The sequence below is a fragment of the Orycteropus afer genome, unplaced genomic scaffold (genome assembly GCF_000298275.1).
Source record: "Orycteropus afer afer isolate SDZICR_OR568_19922 unplaced genomic scaffold, OryAfe1.0 scaffold00095, whole genome shotgun sequence".
Taxonomy (NCBI): Eukaryota; Metazoa; Chordata; class Mammalia; order Tubulidentata; family Orycteropodidae; genus Orycteropus; species Orycteropus afer.
In genome coordinates, this window is record NW_006921682.1 from 9475448 (window position 1) to 9492556 (window position 17109).

At 38.5% G+C, this 17109-nt stretch overlaps 1 pseudogene; it reads right to left on the reverse strand.

The window, feature by feature from the left end:
• Positions 1 to 273: 273 nt before the first annotated feature.
• Positions 274 to 635, reverse strand: LOC103198520 (annotated as a pseudogene).
• Positions 636 to 17109: the final 16474 nt, after the last annotated feature.

Consider the following 17109-nt stretch of genomic DNA (forward strand, 5'->3'; position numbering starts at 1 on the left):
GCAATCTCACATAACAGAGTAGAAATGCCCCATAGGGTTTTCTTTTTTTTAAAAAAAAATCCCTTTATTCCTTCTTCCATTCTTCTAGCTGAACTTTATTCATAAATCTGCCTTTCTTCTTACATTCCCCTCACTTGTGAAAGGCATCCAGTCATCCGCCCCAAACCTTACCAGCCCCCACCTCTAGTCAGCAAGCGTTAACAAGACAGCTTCCTAAATTTCTCTAGAACTGATCTCTTCTCCATTAGAGTTCCCTTTTGCAAGCCCATTTCTTCACAAGTCTGGCATGTAAGATTTTAATTGCTTTTCCACAGTTTTCTCTTCTTCAGTCAGTGGTGACAGCTCTAGGTCTGTTAGCTTTTGAAGTTCTTATATCATTGTCATAGTCTTATCCAAAGTAACACAAATGCGGCAGTCTCTTTTTGTTCAACAGCAGTTGGTTTAATGCGTTTGTGCAAAGTCTGATATCGAGACTTTATCTCTGACAATTCCTTCAAGAGTATAACTGGATTTTTCGTGCCAGCTGCATCAGGATGATTGTTTTTGATTTCATATTCCAACCTGTGCAGAATACAATCCAGATCAGAATCAGCTTTCTGGAACATCAGTTCCAGTTTATCGACCTCTGCCTCCATGTTGAATAGTTGACATTCCTCCCCCATAGGGTTTTCTAAACTGTAATCTTTACAGAAGCAGATCACCAGGTTTTTCTCCCACAGAGCTGCTGGATGGATTCCAACCATCAACATGTTAGTTAGCAGCAAAACACTTAACTGTTGCACAATTTATTGAACACTTACTATATACCAGCCACAATTAGGCATTGATTCTTATTAGAACTACCAGCTAAGTATTTTAAACCTCATAGTAAGGGAAATTGAGATTTAGGGAAATTAAGTAATTTGCTGTGGTTCATATGTAGTCAGTGGGCAGAACTGGGATTCAAATCCAAATCTGTCTAACTTGTAATCTATCTGTGTCTGCCTTACCCTGCTACTACCACATCATCTAAAATATTTCTACCATGCACCAAGATTCCCTTGGGATTTACTCCAATTTAATCTGTGAATTATTCAAAGGGGAAGGAGCCCTGGTGGCATAGTGCCTAAGGCATTTGACTGCCAACCAGAAGGCTAGCAGTTCAAAACCCACCAGCCACTCCTTGGAAGGAAAGTTGGGCAATCTACTTCCATAGTGATACTTCCTTGGAAACCAAAGGAGGGTCGCTATGAGTCAGATCTGACTCCATGGCAGTGAGTTTGTTTTTCTGTTGGAATCAAAGGAGAAGCTGGTTTTGGTGTCCTTGCTTAACTATTTCCCAAGATACATGAGGTTAGTACCTGAGTCCAAACCACCAGTGCTCTCTGTCTGTCCAACCAAGTGGCCAGATGAAGCCTGAACCTTAGCCATTTGTTTCTGCACATCCCAGGCACCTGCCTCAGAAATGCACGAAGCTTCACTTTATTCAATCTTGAAGACTTGTGGATAAACTGCATTTCTCTAATTGACTCACTTTTTAAATGTAATTTAAGTTCCTACTGATCAAAAGAAAAACATCCAGTAGTATATTCCTTTTTAAAAATAAATTTTCATCTTTACAAATGCAAACAATATTAAAATGTATCAAGCAATACAATCCCATTACCTAGAGGTAACTATCATCTGCAATTTATTATATGTCCATCTTGATTTTATGCAGATACCAACACATTTTTTCACTCAACAATGGACTGTAGATATCTTACCACACCAGCTTTATAGTGCTCCTTCACTCTGTGCCACAGTTGCATAGTACTCCTTTAGTGGATGAGCCATATTTCATCTTACTAGACTCCTATTGCTGTATCTCAGTGTAAAACCAAGTGAAATCAAGTAAAGTAAAAACTATATCCCCCACCCTGGCACCTGGATGGGAATAGATAAGTAAACTAAATTACTCCCAACTATTTTCCCACCCCAGACAGATGAGTATTCAGTTCCTTAAAGAACTGAATGGAAAACATTCATTCCTGCAGATGATAGACTGCTAAAAGTATTTTAGAAAGTAAATTAATTCTGGCCTGGGGACATGCAATAGAGCAAAAAGGAACAAAAGTTAATTGCAACCCTCTCCCCTTTGCCCAAGCCCCTATCAGATGATAACAGGAAGCTAGTGTGACTTATCCTGGTGTCACCCATTTCACATTCACATGCCAATCTTGCCCAAATTCCTCAACCTTTTGTGAATATGCATAACCCCCTCTCCTGAAACCTACAAAAACTATATTTCGCTGGCATCTCGGAGAGTCAGATCTGGGTATTTGAACTACCCCTACTCCTTGCGAAGGAACTGTTTCAAGTGCTGAGGAGCAAGGATATCTCCTTGAGGACTAAGGTGCGCCTGACACAAGCCATGATATTTCCAATCGCCTCGCATGCATGTGAGAGCTGGACAATGAATAAGGAAGACCAAAGAAGAGTTGATGCTTTTGAGTTGTGGTGCTGGCGAAGAATGCTGAAAGTACCGTGGACTGCTAAAAGAACTAACAGATCTGTCCTGGAGGAAGTGCAGCCAGAATGCTCCTTGGAAGCAAGAATGGCCAGACTTTGTCTCACCTATTTTGGTCATGTTGTAAGAAGGGACCATTCCCTGGAGAAGGATGTCATACTTGGTAGGGTGAAGGGTGGACGAAAGAGGGGGAGGCCTTCAAGGAGATGGATTGATACAGTGGCTGCGATGATGGGCTCGAGTATAGCAGGGATTGTGGGGCTGGAGCGGGATCGTGCATTGTTTCGTTCTGCTGTGCATGGGGTCGCTATGAGTTGGAAATGACTCAATGGCACTTAACAACAGCAACAGAACTCCTTGCATTGCCTCTTTGCAATAAATAATTTTCTCTCCTCTCAATTTCGGTGTGTAAACTGTTTTGGCCTGACTGAGCACCAGGCAGGGACCCGCGTTTGGTCTGATATCACAAGCAGTATCACAGCTCCAGCCATTTCAGCTCTCACATATCAGCCAACAATGTTTGCTACTTTTATTTAACAGGAGACATTTTTTTATATCAATTTTGAAATCGCGCAGACTTCTATGGCCCTGCTTCTGCCTCCGCAGGTAGGTTGAACACTAAGGTCAAAGTGGCACTGCTGGAAAACATGTCAGTCTCTTCTGAGGATGGATCATGGGGTTTAAAACTTTGTGTGTCGAGTAAAGAACAGAGCCTGTGTTTTTGAGCTTCAGAAAGCCTTTCCCACATTGGTGCTCCCATGCAGGCTTTGTTTTGAAAGCCTCTAGATCCCATGGAGATGGTATTCAGCAGGATGGGTGGTAGAGACAAAAGACATTCTTAACATGGAACATTGTACCCCAAAGACTTGGAATTTTCCCTAGCAGATTAAAGAAATTTTTGCACTAATTCAACCGCTAAAGATGACTAACCAGGTCTGAACCATTCATTATTTTTCAGGATATGATCTGTGTGTTTCTTGCATTCATCACATCATATGTTGTTTCATTCATGCTGTGAACCTAAGTGGGCCAAAGAGAAAATTCTATAAATGGTATGCTATTTGTATCTCTTTGTATAAATATTCAGAAAAATGGCAATATCTGCACAAATAAATGAGTATATGTAAGTAGTTTCCACATATATTTGTATGTACTCTATATTTATTTATTTGGAATGGTTAAGTCCTCATCCATCAAGTGCTCTCTGCCCAGATAAAGTGCCACATGACCATGTCTTCCACAAACTGTCCCCTGCTCACTCCCAGATCTCATGGATCCCTACTTTTCAGAATTCTTAAAGCTTCTAAATAATTTTTAAATTAATTATACACTAACTTGTATTGTTATAGGTGTTTCACATGGGTTTACCCCTCTCATCTTGAAGATAAATGGTGCAAAGTCTTAAACGTTTTTTTTTAATCTCTTTTTTGTTGTTAGTTGATGTCAAGCTGACTTTGACTCTTGGCAAACCCACGTACAACAGAGCAAAACACTGCCTACTGCTACACCATCATCACAATCACTAGGATGCTCCAGTCCATTGATACAGCCATGGTGTATTCTGAATGCCTTCTGACCTAGGCTGCTGCACTTAGCAAGGTGCACAATGAACAAATCCCACTTTCATGGATAATAGAGTAGTAAGAATCATCATGAATCCAGTTCCCACCAGAAATATGTTCAGTCCTCACTCCCACTTCTCTAACCTTGTTGTCAGATGTTCCAAAAGGCATTATCTCATTACCAGAGAGCTGGGGCCAGGTTAACGGGCATCAGCCACAAGCTCAGAAACCCACATGATTCTCTTCACTTTGCACTTAGCTGGACCAGTTTCTGATCCCAGTCACCCTAAGCCAAGTCAAAGCACACAAGTTTAAAGACACATTCCATCAGACTGCCAAATAGGCAGACACTATCCCCTGCTGGCTCTCACTGCCCCTGTGCATTTTATTCCCTGGAACAACTTTTAGAATTCATGTAGAGCAACTGTAATTAAAGCTATTGATTTATTATAACCAGAAAGAATACAAATGAAGAGATACTTAGGGTGAGGTTCAGGAGGGGTCCAAACGCAAGACTTCCATGTTCCTAGGGACACACCCCAGGGACATGCAACCCTGCCAAGAGCAGATAGTCTTCTGTTGTGTCCCTCCCCGCGAAGAGCAGATATTCTTATCAACCAGGAAGCTCAAGCTACTTCCATGTTTAGTGCCTTGTATTGGCTTCATTAAATAGTCATGACTGGGGCCTAATTGCATAGTCATGATTGATGGAATCAACACATGGGCATAATTGATTAAGTTAGCTGAGCAGGTGTGGTCTGTGAAACCCCTATTCACTTGCACAAATTTTAAGTGTCGCCGCTGGCAATTTTAGGTAACAAATATACTTTTATTACTCAGGCAATACCAAGCACAATTTTTCAGAGACCAAAGACAAAGGCCAAATTGAGTTCTGTATCACATAGGGGCTCATTTCCCAGCATTAAATCAGATCATGTTTTGTTATGATCCATAGGGTTTTCATTGGCTAATTTTCAGGGGTAGATCACCATGCCTTTCTTCCTGCTGTTTTGGTCTGGAAACACCACTGAAACTTGTCTACCATAAGTGACACTAACAGTATTTGAAATACTGGTCACATAGCTTCCAGCATCATAGCAACACAAAAGCTATCATGACAGTATGACAAATTGACAGACAGGTGGTGGGATATTTACTTGAGTCCCCTTCCCCACAAAAAAAGTTGATCATACTATGAAAATGAATATAGAATCATGTTGTTGTTATTGTTAGGTGCCACTGAGTCTGTTCCACTCAGAGCTCCCCTATGTATAACAGAACAAAACATTGCCCAGTCCTGTGCCACACTCGCAATCATTGCTATGTTTGAATTGGTTGTTGCAGCCACTGTGTCAGTCTGTCTCATTGGGAGTCTTCCTCTTTTTTGTTGACTCTCAACTTTACCAAGTATGATGTCCTTCTCTAGGAACTAGTCCCTCCTGATAACATGTCCAAAGTAAGTGAGACAAAGTCTTGACATTCTTGCTTCTAAGGGGTATTCTGACTGTACTTCTTCCAAGATAGACTTGTTCATTCTTCTGGCAGTCCATGGTATATTCAACATTTTTTGGCAGCACCCTAATTCAAATATGTCAGTTCTTCTTCAGTTTTCTTTGTTCATTGTCTATCTTTAGCATGTATATGAGGCAATTGAAAGTACTATGACTTGGACCAGGTGCACCTTAGTCCTCAAAGTGACATATTTGCTCTTTAACACTTTAAAGAGGTCTAATGCAGCAGATTTGTCTGATGCAATACATTGTTTGATTTGTTGACTGCTGCTTCCATGAGCATTGATTGTGGATACAAGTAAAAAAAATCTTGACAACTTTCATATTTTCCTGTTTATCATGATGTTGCTTATTAGTCCAGTTGTGAGGATTTTTGTTTTCTTTATGTTGAGGTGTAATCCATATTGAAGGCTATAATCTTTAATTTTCTTCACTAAGTGCTTCAAGTCCTCTGCACTTTCAGTAACCAACGCTGTCACCTCCAGATTGCAGTTTGTTAATTACTCTTCCTTCAATGCTATGCCACATTCTTCTTCATATAATCTTCTCGGATTATTTGCTCCATATCCACATTGAATACCCTCATGCCCAGCTTCCCTGATTTTAAAACATGTAATAACCCCTTGCTCTGTTTGAATGGCTACCTCTTGATCTATGTACAGGTTCTCAATGAGGACAATTAAGTGCTCTGGAATTTCTATCCTTCTCAATGTTTTCCATAATTTGTTATGATCCACACAGTCAAATGTCTTGACATAGTCAATAAAACATGGGTTAACATCTTTCTGGTATTCTCTGTTTTAGCCAAGATCCATCCATCTCTCATCAGCAATGACAGCCCTCATTTCATGTCCTCTTCTGAAACTGGCTTAAATTTCTGGCAGTTCCTATTCAATGGACAGCTGCAACTGTTATTGAATTATCTTCAGGAAATTTTTACTTGCATGTGATATTAGTGATATTGTTAGGTAATTTCCACATTCCATTGGATCACCTTTCTTTGGAATGGGAACAAATATGGATCTCTTCCTGTTGATTGTCCAGGTAGCTGTCTTCCAAATTTCTTGTCATAGGTAAGTGAGCACTTTCAGTATTGCATCCATTTGTTGAGGCATTTCCATTAGTATTCTGTCAATTCCTGATTGTTGTTAGTTGTTGCTATAGTGGTTAGGTGTTGCTGAGCCACTTTCAATTTAGAGTGACCTTATGTACAACAGAACAAAACACTCCCCAGGCCTGGGCTGTCCTCACAATCATTGCTATGTGTGGTAGTTAAGGTTGTGTGTCAACTTGTCTGGGCCTGGTTGAGTGGCTAGGCAGCTGGTGGTAGTTATTTTCCATGATGAAACTGGCAATCAACTCCATGTTGGAATCTACCACAAGCAGTTGTATAGCTGCTTTAAGGATGTGGTCTGCTTCCTGTATATAAGAAGCAGCTTTGGGAATGGTCTCCAGCTTATGGCACACTTGAACCCTGCAAGTAACTGAGTCATTGTTCAGCAGCCTGCCATGCTCTGCTGCTCTTGAGACTTTTAATGGACTTGAATAATGGCCTGCCATGTGGTTTGGTAACATCGGGACAATGCCTTGCTACTAGTCGACCTTGGGTTTGTCAGCCTCAGCAGCCAGCATTTGAGTGAAGAAATGCCTCCAGCTTCAGTGGGTTGGGAGCAGGAGGCAGAGGTGAAGCCCAAGGTTGAGGGGCTTTCATCTAGCCCCTAGAGCCTGGCACTTTGAACTCAGACTTAAAGCCTCCTAATTGTAAGAATAAACTCCTGTTTGTTAAAGCATCCCATTTGTGGTATATCCCATCAGAGGCGCACTAGGTAACCAGAACAGTATGTTTTAACCCATGGCTATGGCCATTGTGTCAGCTTCTTATGATACTTCCTTTGTTGTCCAATGTTTTTGGCTACGGAATCCTTCAGAATTCTAACTCAAAGTTTGAATTTTTTCTTCAGTTCTTTTAGCTTGAGAAATGTCAAGTGTGTTCTTCCCTCTTGGTTTTCTAACTCTAAGTATTTGCACATTTCATTATAATAATTTACTTTGTTTTCTAGAGCTGCCCTTTGAAATCTTCTGTTCAGCTCTTTTATATTTTCATTCCTTCTGTTCACTTTAGCTTGTTCAAGAGCAAGTTTCAGAATCTCTTCTGACATCCATTCTGGTATTTTCTTTCTTTCCTATCTTTTTAATGACCTTTGCTTTCTTCAATCTATTCTTCAGATGGTCTCTAAATTCAGGTGGAATATACTCAAGGTCTTACTTTGGCTCTCATAGACTTGTTTTAATTTTCTCCAGCTTCAACTTAAACTTGCATATGAACAATTCCTGGTCTTTTCCACAGTCAAACTGTGGAATTGTTCTGACTGATGGTATTGAGCCTCTCTGTCGTCTCTTTCCATAAATGTTGTCAATTTGATTCCTCATTTGGTGAGATCCATGAGTATAGTCACCATTTATGGCACACTTGAATAAATAAATAAATCTTTGATCTTGCAGAAGTCTATCATGCTATCCCCAGCATCATTTCTGTCACCAAGGCCTTATTTTCAAACTACCGATCTTTGTTTGTTTCCAACTCTCACATTCCAATCCCCAATAAATTTTAATGCATCTTAACTGCATTTTTTATCAATTTCAGAAGGAAGAAGTTGGTAAAAATCTTTAATGTCTTCATCTTTGGCATTTGTGAGTAAATCTGAATAATAGTCATATTACCTGGCCTTTCTTGTATGCATATGAATATTATCTTAACAATAGTATGACACTATGGCAGTGTTGCACTTCAGGATAGATATTAAAATGTCCACTTTGAAGATGAATGGGATGCTGTTCCTCTTCAATTTGTCATTCCCTGCACAGTAGACCATATGACTGTCCAATTCAAAATGGGCAATATCAGTCCATTTCAGCTCACTAATGCTTAGGATATCAATCTTCAAGCATTCCATTTCATTTTCGACTTCTGATTTTCTTTGATTCATACTTCATATATTATACATTTCAATTACTGATAAATATTTACAACTGTTTCTTCTCATTTTGAGTCATGTCACTTCAGCAATGAAAGTTCCTAAAGCTTTATTCCATTTATGTCATTAAGGCTGACATTATTTTGGAGGTAGTTCTACCCCAATCATTTTTCCAGTGCCTTCCAATCTGAAGAGCTCATCTTCCAGCACTATATCAGGCAATATTCTGCTTCTATTCATAAGTTTTTTACTGGCTATTATTTTTATTTTTATTTTTAAGTAGATCACCAGGTCGTTCTTCTCAGTCTATCTTAGTCTGAAAACTTTGCTAAAATCTGTCTACCACACGTGGGTGACCCTACTGGTATTTGAATACTGGTGGCATAGTTTCCAGATCATAGCAACATGCAAGCCACCACAGTATGACAAATTGACAGAAAAGTCATGGATAGAACCATAGACTGACATAATTTTAGAGGTAGAAGAAACTTGAATCTATGAAGGGACTCATTTCATGAATTAGGGACCTGATCAGGCTTCAGCAGCTAGGGATCTATTTTATGTAAACTATGTAAACTGCCAATAAAGACCACACACACACACACACACACACACGAATTCTTAATATACCTACATACCCAGGTGCACTCAGAAATCAAATGGGCCCTGTCTACCAAGCAGACACAGTAGAATTCTGAAGCTACTGCTGATCAGCCAAAACCAAAAACCCAATTCCCTGCCATCAAGTCAATTCCAATTCATAGAGACCATACAGGACAGAATGCAACTGCCCACAAGGTTTCCAAGGCTATAAATCTTTATGGGAGCAGACTACAAAGTGGCTGATGGATTTGAACAGCTGATATTTTGGTTAGCAGCCAAGCACTTTAATCACTGCACCACCAGACATCCTTGATTAACCAAAGAAGACCTATAAGATATTTCCCCATCTGCTAAGATCGTACTTGTGATGTTCTAGATGTTCTTTTTCTCTTGCTTTTGCCTTTCAAATGCAAAGGGAAGCAACAAGGTTTGACTAAAGTCTGTAACAATAAACCATGGAAACCAATTTTCTAGTTCTAACTGCAAAGCACTGTGTTAACATGTCACTTAATCCTATTAGTCACATTTATGAGAAGACTCTATGCATAACTTTATACCTTTTATGTTAATCTACTGCCTTCATAAAATATAAATAGTGTTACATATTCATCCTAGGGTAATGTTTCACCATTTTATAAGAAAAAAGAATTGCTAGCTGAGGCCAGTTGGTAGGTAGACATAAACCCTCGAAAGTAGGCCAAATCTCATTACTTATTCATTAGGGAACACAGTTAGAACCAGGAAGCTGGTTCCTTCCTAACTGTGACTTTGGGGTAAGTCAAATCTTGTGGGTTTCCCAGTTGCATTTATAAACCATACACAATAAGAAAGAGCAGGACTTGACTGTCGCATACAAACTCCTTGAGTCCTATGGGCTAACAGTCAGAATTGCCACAGGCAAGTAGGAAAGGACTTTGCAAGTCTGAGTTTGGTGGCTATGCAGATGTTTCAGAATTTTGCTATGATGAATCTTTGAAAAACCTCCTTCCTCTTGTCCGCATACATTAGACTATAAACTGAGCAGCCATTGTGTATCAGCACCCTAGTACGAGCAAAAAACTTGGCATGCAGTAAGTGCTCAGATGATACTTATTAAGAGCATCTGAAAGTGAACAGTGCAGACAAATTGACAGGCTACCACCCATGACAGTACCTTCCCTTTCGAAACAACACCCTCTCACTGCTCTCCACTAATCCCCACTCCTTTTCCTTTCTTCACATCCCCATGGGTTAGCAGGTTGACACTGACTACAGAATAACCCCAAATGCAGTGTTCTCTGCTTGGAAAACTCATGCTTGCTTACAGATGATCCCAGGTTACACAATGCTCCCTTCTTTACCAAAATACCATGCCTTAAAATGCAGCCTGAAAATAGATGGTAAAATGAGCACTGAAGTTCTGCCTACTGGCCCTCCACGAACGGCAAGAAGAATATTAATTATGTATTCTATTTGTTTTCATAGCCTAGGGGGAAGCCCGGCAACAGACACCACCACATCTTTAATCTCTTGCCGTTTCCTGTCCGGGGGAGGGGAAGGCTGAATCTCCCTCCACAGACTTTCTAAATCAACCATAGCCATTCAATTCAAGCTGCTATGAGCCAGCAAAAAGTACACAGGAATCTGAAACATAATGGGGGAACTCGTCTTCCTAGTCAGGAGTGGTATTAGTGTAATACAAAAATACAACAAAATCTTTAAGATTCTGAAATGACTTTCTCCTCCATCCGTGCAAGCACTTAGGATTTTTTTTTTTTTTTTTTTTTTCATTGTTGTTGCTAGCTGCCATCAGATCCACCTCTCTGACTCATGGCAATCATATGCACAACAAAACTAAACTGTCCTGTCCTACACTATGCCCATGATCGGCCGGAGCTCAGATTGTTCATTGGTGATTTTCACAAGTAGGGCTCCAATCTTTTCTTCCTTCTTCTTTCTTTTTTTTTTTTTTCCCCTTCTTTCTTCTTTCATTGTTATTGTTGCTATTAGTTGCTGTGGAGTCAGCTCCAACGCACAGTGACCTTATGTACAACAGGACAAGATGTTGCCCAATCCTGTGCCATTTTTGTGATCACTGTTTGAGCCCATTGCTGTGGCTGTTGTGTCAATCCATCTTAGTGAGGGTTTCCCTCAGTTTCACTGACCCTCTATCACAGATGATATCTTTTTCTAGCAATTGGTCTTTCCTGACGACATGCCTAAAGTAAGCAAGCTGAAGTCTCCCCATCCTCGCTTCTAAGGAGCATTATGACTGTATTTCTTCTAAGACTTCATTCTTTCAGCAGTCAATATTCTTCACCAACACTACAATTCAAATGCATCAATTCTTCTTCATAAAGATTTGTTATAATGACTATCAGAATATTTTGCCTTTCTAAGTTAATTGCCATTTCTCAGACAGTTTATCTGTGGCCCGGATTTCATACATTCATTGAAATTGTTCAACTTCAGGAACCCGGTCATGTGTACCAGAGAAATAATAATACAATGAAACCTGTAAGAGCTGAAACTCTACGGGACTGCCTTGTTTTGGGGCCTTGCTAGTTTTCCTCCTTTGACAAGGAGTAGTCTTACTACTTTTTTCTACAGCTCTCTATTAGTGGAAAATATTTTGGTTTGCCTTCTCTGAAATGTTTCCACCTTACACAGGTTCCAGCTTTCACAGGTTGTATTGTATCATCAATTTCTAAGTACAAATATTGCTAAGTATCTTTTTATTTACAGAACACTGACCTAAAGGTATATGTGCTAATGCCTAGGTCTTTCTATAAACATCCTACTTATTAATAGTTATGTGCCTCAATTAATGTTTTTTTTAAAAAATGGAATACCAGCTGTACTTATGATTTATTTTTCATTTCCTGGCTGATTTTACTATAAATTGAGATTTAGAATGGGGGAAATATTTCAAGGAAGAATAGATATGTATATATCACTCAACCTAGAGTCAGCTATATTTGGGCTTTAAGAAAAATTGTTCATTTTCTAGCAAATTTGGAAACCATTTCTTAGACCAATTTTCAGACAAGAGAAAGGATTTTCTGATTATGCTTTGGCAGGCAGTAATCTCGGACAGAATAAGGCTTACAAGTACTTTATTGACCCAGCTTTTAAAACACACTCAGCATGAATCGTTTTCACTATTATGGTTCTTTTAAAAGAACATAATAATATGTTTAATGCATTAAAGAACAATAAAGATTATACAAACCAGTCAATCAAAAAGTACAAATGGGCCTTGCTAAATGGCAATGGTTGGCCTAGATGTTCAATGTACATCATTGATCCTACACAGATGCAAGCATGGTTGCAGTTAACTATGCTCAGAGTGAACGGGAGCCCTGTCTTCAATGACTCTAGTAGGCACAGCATCCTTGCCTGAGGGCATCTCACATTACATGTTGCTTAGCATTGTGGTCCTTGTGGGATGGTGAAATACAAACCATCATCACTAAAAAAGAAAAATAATATCCACATTTCATAATACCCACTACCAACTCTTTTACAGCATGTCCAATTATCTGTTCATAGTTTATCTCCCCTATAGGAGAAGAAGTAGGATAAAACCAGTGGGGCACTCACTTATGCACAAAATCTGAGAGTACCAAAAATTCAGAAATCAAGGTAAATAGCATTTTAATGCTATATTTTAAAAAAATCACATTTAATATAAAAAATTTCATGATGAGGAAAACATCAACATTTTAAATAACAAGATCCTATCTGCTATTTGCACAACCTTGCCTCAGTCACTCCACCACAATCTTTATTTTGGCTCCAATAAAATTTATTTACAAAAACAGGTAGCTATATTGTATAAGTTCATTATTGCAAAAAGTCAAGGAAAGGTTTATGTATAGAAGGAAATTCTTTGTTGGTTACCAGGGTGGGAGGGGAGGGAAGGGAACACTGCAAAAATTTTTTTTAAAAAATTATTAAAGAAAAAAAATAGATAGCTGGCCAGTGAGCTGTAGTTTGCCAATTTTTTTTTTTTTTAACATTGCATTAAAGTATTAGTTGCCTTCATTACTGAGTTTTTTGACACCCTCTTAAATTTTGCACTCTAGTTCTGGCCCTGTTTATCCACTGGACAATAAATTCTGTGAGGGCAGAGACCAAGTGTTATTTATCTTCGATACAAAAAAAAAAGGCACTCAATGTTTATTATGCTGCAATAGAAAATAAGTGACTCTCCAGAAGGACAAATATTGTGCTACTCCACTACTGTAAAAAGTCAAAGAAAGATTTATACAGAAAAGCAAACTCTCTTTGTTGGTTACCAGGGATGGGAGGGGAGAGAAGGGAAAATTCCTAGGTAGGTTGGAAAAACAAGATACATATACATGTTGTTGTTGTTGTTATGTGCCATCGAGTCAGATGAGACTCATAGCGACCCCTCCTTGGGTTTCCGAGGCAGTATCACTACAGAAGTAGATTGCCCCATCTTCCTTCCGAGGAGTGGCTGGTGGGTTTGAACCGCCAGCCTTCTGGTTAGCAGTCAAGTGCCTTAGCCACTATGCTACCAGAGCTCCCATACATATACATACCCAAGGAGGGGTCACTATGAGTTGGATTGGACTCCACTGCACTGAGTTTGGTTTTGATATATATGTCTATCTGTCTATCTGTATGTATATGGTTTTATCACTAGGGAAGTAGATTGCCCAACCTTCCTTCCAAGGAGTGGCTGGTGGGTTTGAACCACCAACCTTCTGATAACAGATACTTTAGGCACTATGCCACCAAAGCTTCTAATCATTAACTTACTAGTATTTAAAAATTGTCCCCATGGAAAAAAGAAATATATGAACCATAAATAAAATTATCCTTTTAATATGATTATTCAACTTGTAGAAATTTATCCTAAGCAAGTAATTCAACTAAACAAAAAGATAAAGATATAAAGGTGTTTATGATATCATTAAATAAAGCCAAAGCTAGGTGAATTGCACAATATATTATGATATATCGGTAGGACATATATTACATGTTAACTGAAGAAAATATTTTTTAAGAAGCCATGTAAAATTTTGAAATATTTTGTACAGTAAAATAATAAGTAAAAATGAACAAAATACGAAGAAATATGTAACATTATAGAAAAATAAGCATATGTATAAAATTAGAAATTAAAATGCAAAACAATCTCATTTAAGGCTATGGAATTATATTTTCACAATATTTACTAAATTATAATTTAATCTTGTTCATAGTGCTTTTACTAAAATAATTTTAATGGAAAATTTATTTGAATAACGTCTTCTCCACATGCACAGGATGAGTCTAGTATCTGCAGTGTACATTCTCTCCAAATGAATTTCCTAAATCTTGGTAAAAGGAGTTGAAGACCTGAAAATAATAAACATTTTTTCTTTTACTTCCAGAAAATGAGTTCATTCTTGCATGTTTTAATTTTTTTGGTTAAACTCTCAAAGTGATTCTATTTATAGGCATAAAAATACTAGAAGAAATTACATACCAAGGGTTTTAAAATCACAAATTTCCACTTCAAAATGTAAAGGGGAAGAGGACTCATATTTCTCAGTTTTTTAAAATATCATAAAGCTACAGTAACCAAAACAGTGTAATACTGGTACAAGGACAACTATACAGATCAATGGAATAGCTTTGAGAGTTCAGAAATAAACCCTTATGTCTATGGGCAATTGATTTTTGAAAAGGGTGCCAAGTCCACTCAATGAGGAAAGAATAGTCTCTGCAATAAATGGTGCTGGACAACTGAACTTCTAAAGTTAAACGAATGAAGCTGGACCCATACCTCCCACTATATACAAAAATTAACTTAAAATGGATCAATGACCTAAATATAAGAACAAGATCATAAAACTCTTAGAAGAAAACTTAGAAGTAAAACTTTAAAACCTTGTTTTTCTACAATAGATTCTTAGAAATGACACCAAAAATTGAGCAACAAAAGCAAAAGTAGATAAATTGCACTTCATCAAAATGAAATTTTTTGTACGTTAAAGGACACTATCAAGAAAGTGGCAAACAATCTACAGAATAGGAGAAAATATTTTCAAATCATGTCTGATAATGGCATAATTTCTAGATTATATAAAAGCACCTACCACTCAATAACCAAAAACAACCCAATTAAAAACTGGACAAAGGGCTTGAATAACTACTTCCGCAAAGAAGATACATGAATAACCACTAAGCACATGAAAAGATTCTCAATATCATTAGTCGTCAGGGAAATGCAAATCAAAAGCACAGAGAGATACCACTTCACACCCATCAGTACGGCTATCATCTGAAAAAATGAAAAATGGTAAGAGTTGATAAGAATGTGAAGAAATTAGAATCCTCACCCATTGCTAGTGTGAATGTAAAATGACAACAAAACAGTTTGGCAGTTCTTCAAAAAGTTAAAAATAGAATTACCATATGACAACAATTCCAGTCCTACGTATATACCCAAAAGACTTGAAGGTGGGGCCTGAAAGACATACATGTACATCAGTGTGCATTGCAGCATCGTTCACAATAGCCAGTGGTGGGAACAACCCTAGTGTCCATCAACAGATGAATGGATAAGTAAAATGTAATATACATATGTAATGGAATATTAAGCAGGCATAAAAAGGAATGAAGTTCTGATGCATATTACAAAATGAATGAATCTTAAAGGTGTTATGCTAAGTGAAATGTCAGATACAAAAGGAAAAACATTGTATGATTCCATTTATATGCAGTATATGTTGTTGTTGTTATGTGTTGTTGAGTCAGCCCCAACTCATAGTAACCCCTCCTTGGGTTTCCGAGGCAGTATCACTATGGAAGTAGATTGCCCCATCTTCCTTCTGAGCAGTGGCTGGTGGGTTTGAACCGCCAGCCTTCTGGTTAGCAGTCAAATGCCGTAGGCACTGTGCTACAAGAGCTCCTGTAGAAGAGGCAAACTCATTGAAACAGAAAGTAGAATAGAGGTTACCAGAGTCTGGTGGAAGAGGGTTGTTACAGATTGAATTGTGTACCACCCCCAAAAGTATGTGATGGAGTCCTAACCCCTATATTTCAACAAAATGAAATGTTTTTGTTCAATAAGTTAATGAGGCCATATCATTGTGGGTGTGTCTTAACCTAAAATAATTTTGGGATATAAAAAGAGCAGATTAGACATAAAAGCAAGCAAGCAGAAATGGAGAAGATAGATGCTATGTGGAGATAGCCAAGGAGCGCAGAGAAGAATGTTAGAGAAGCTGAAACGACATTACCCCCTCGAGTGGAAGAGAAAATCTTCCTCTAGAGCTAGTGCCTGGAATTCACATGTCTAGCCTCCTAAACTGTGAGAAAATACATTTCTGTTTGTTAAAGTCTTGCACTTGTGATATTTCTGTCACAGCAGCAGTAAGAAACTAAGGATTAATGAGGTTTTCTTCCTCTTACATGCTATCCAGTCAGTTCCAACACATAGCAACCCTGTGTACAAGAGAATAAACACTGCTCAGTCCTGCAGTGTTTATTCTCATAATTCTCATAATTGCTGCTGTTTGAGGAATTGCTGCAGCCACTGTGTCAATCCATCTCGTTGAAGGTCTTCCTCTTTTTCTCTGCTTTACCAAGCATCATGTCCTCCAAAGTATGTGAAATGAAGTCTCGCCATCCTCCCTTCTAAAGAGCATTCTGGTTGTACTTCGTCCAAGGCACATTTGCCTGTTCTTCTGGCAGGCCATGGTATACTACTCTTTGCCAACACCACAATTGAAAGACATCAATTTTTCTTTGGTCTTCCTTACTCAATGTCCAGCTTTCACATGTATATGTGGCACTTGAAAATACCATGGCTTAGATCAGGCACACTTCAGTCCTCCACGTGACATCTTTGCTTTTGGACCCTTTAAAGAGGTTTATTGCAGCAGATTTGCCCAAGGCAATACGTTATTTGATTTCTTTATGCTGCTTCCATGGGCAAAGATTGTAGATCCGAGTAAAATGAAATCCTCAAC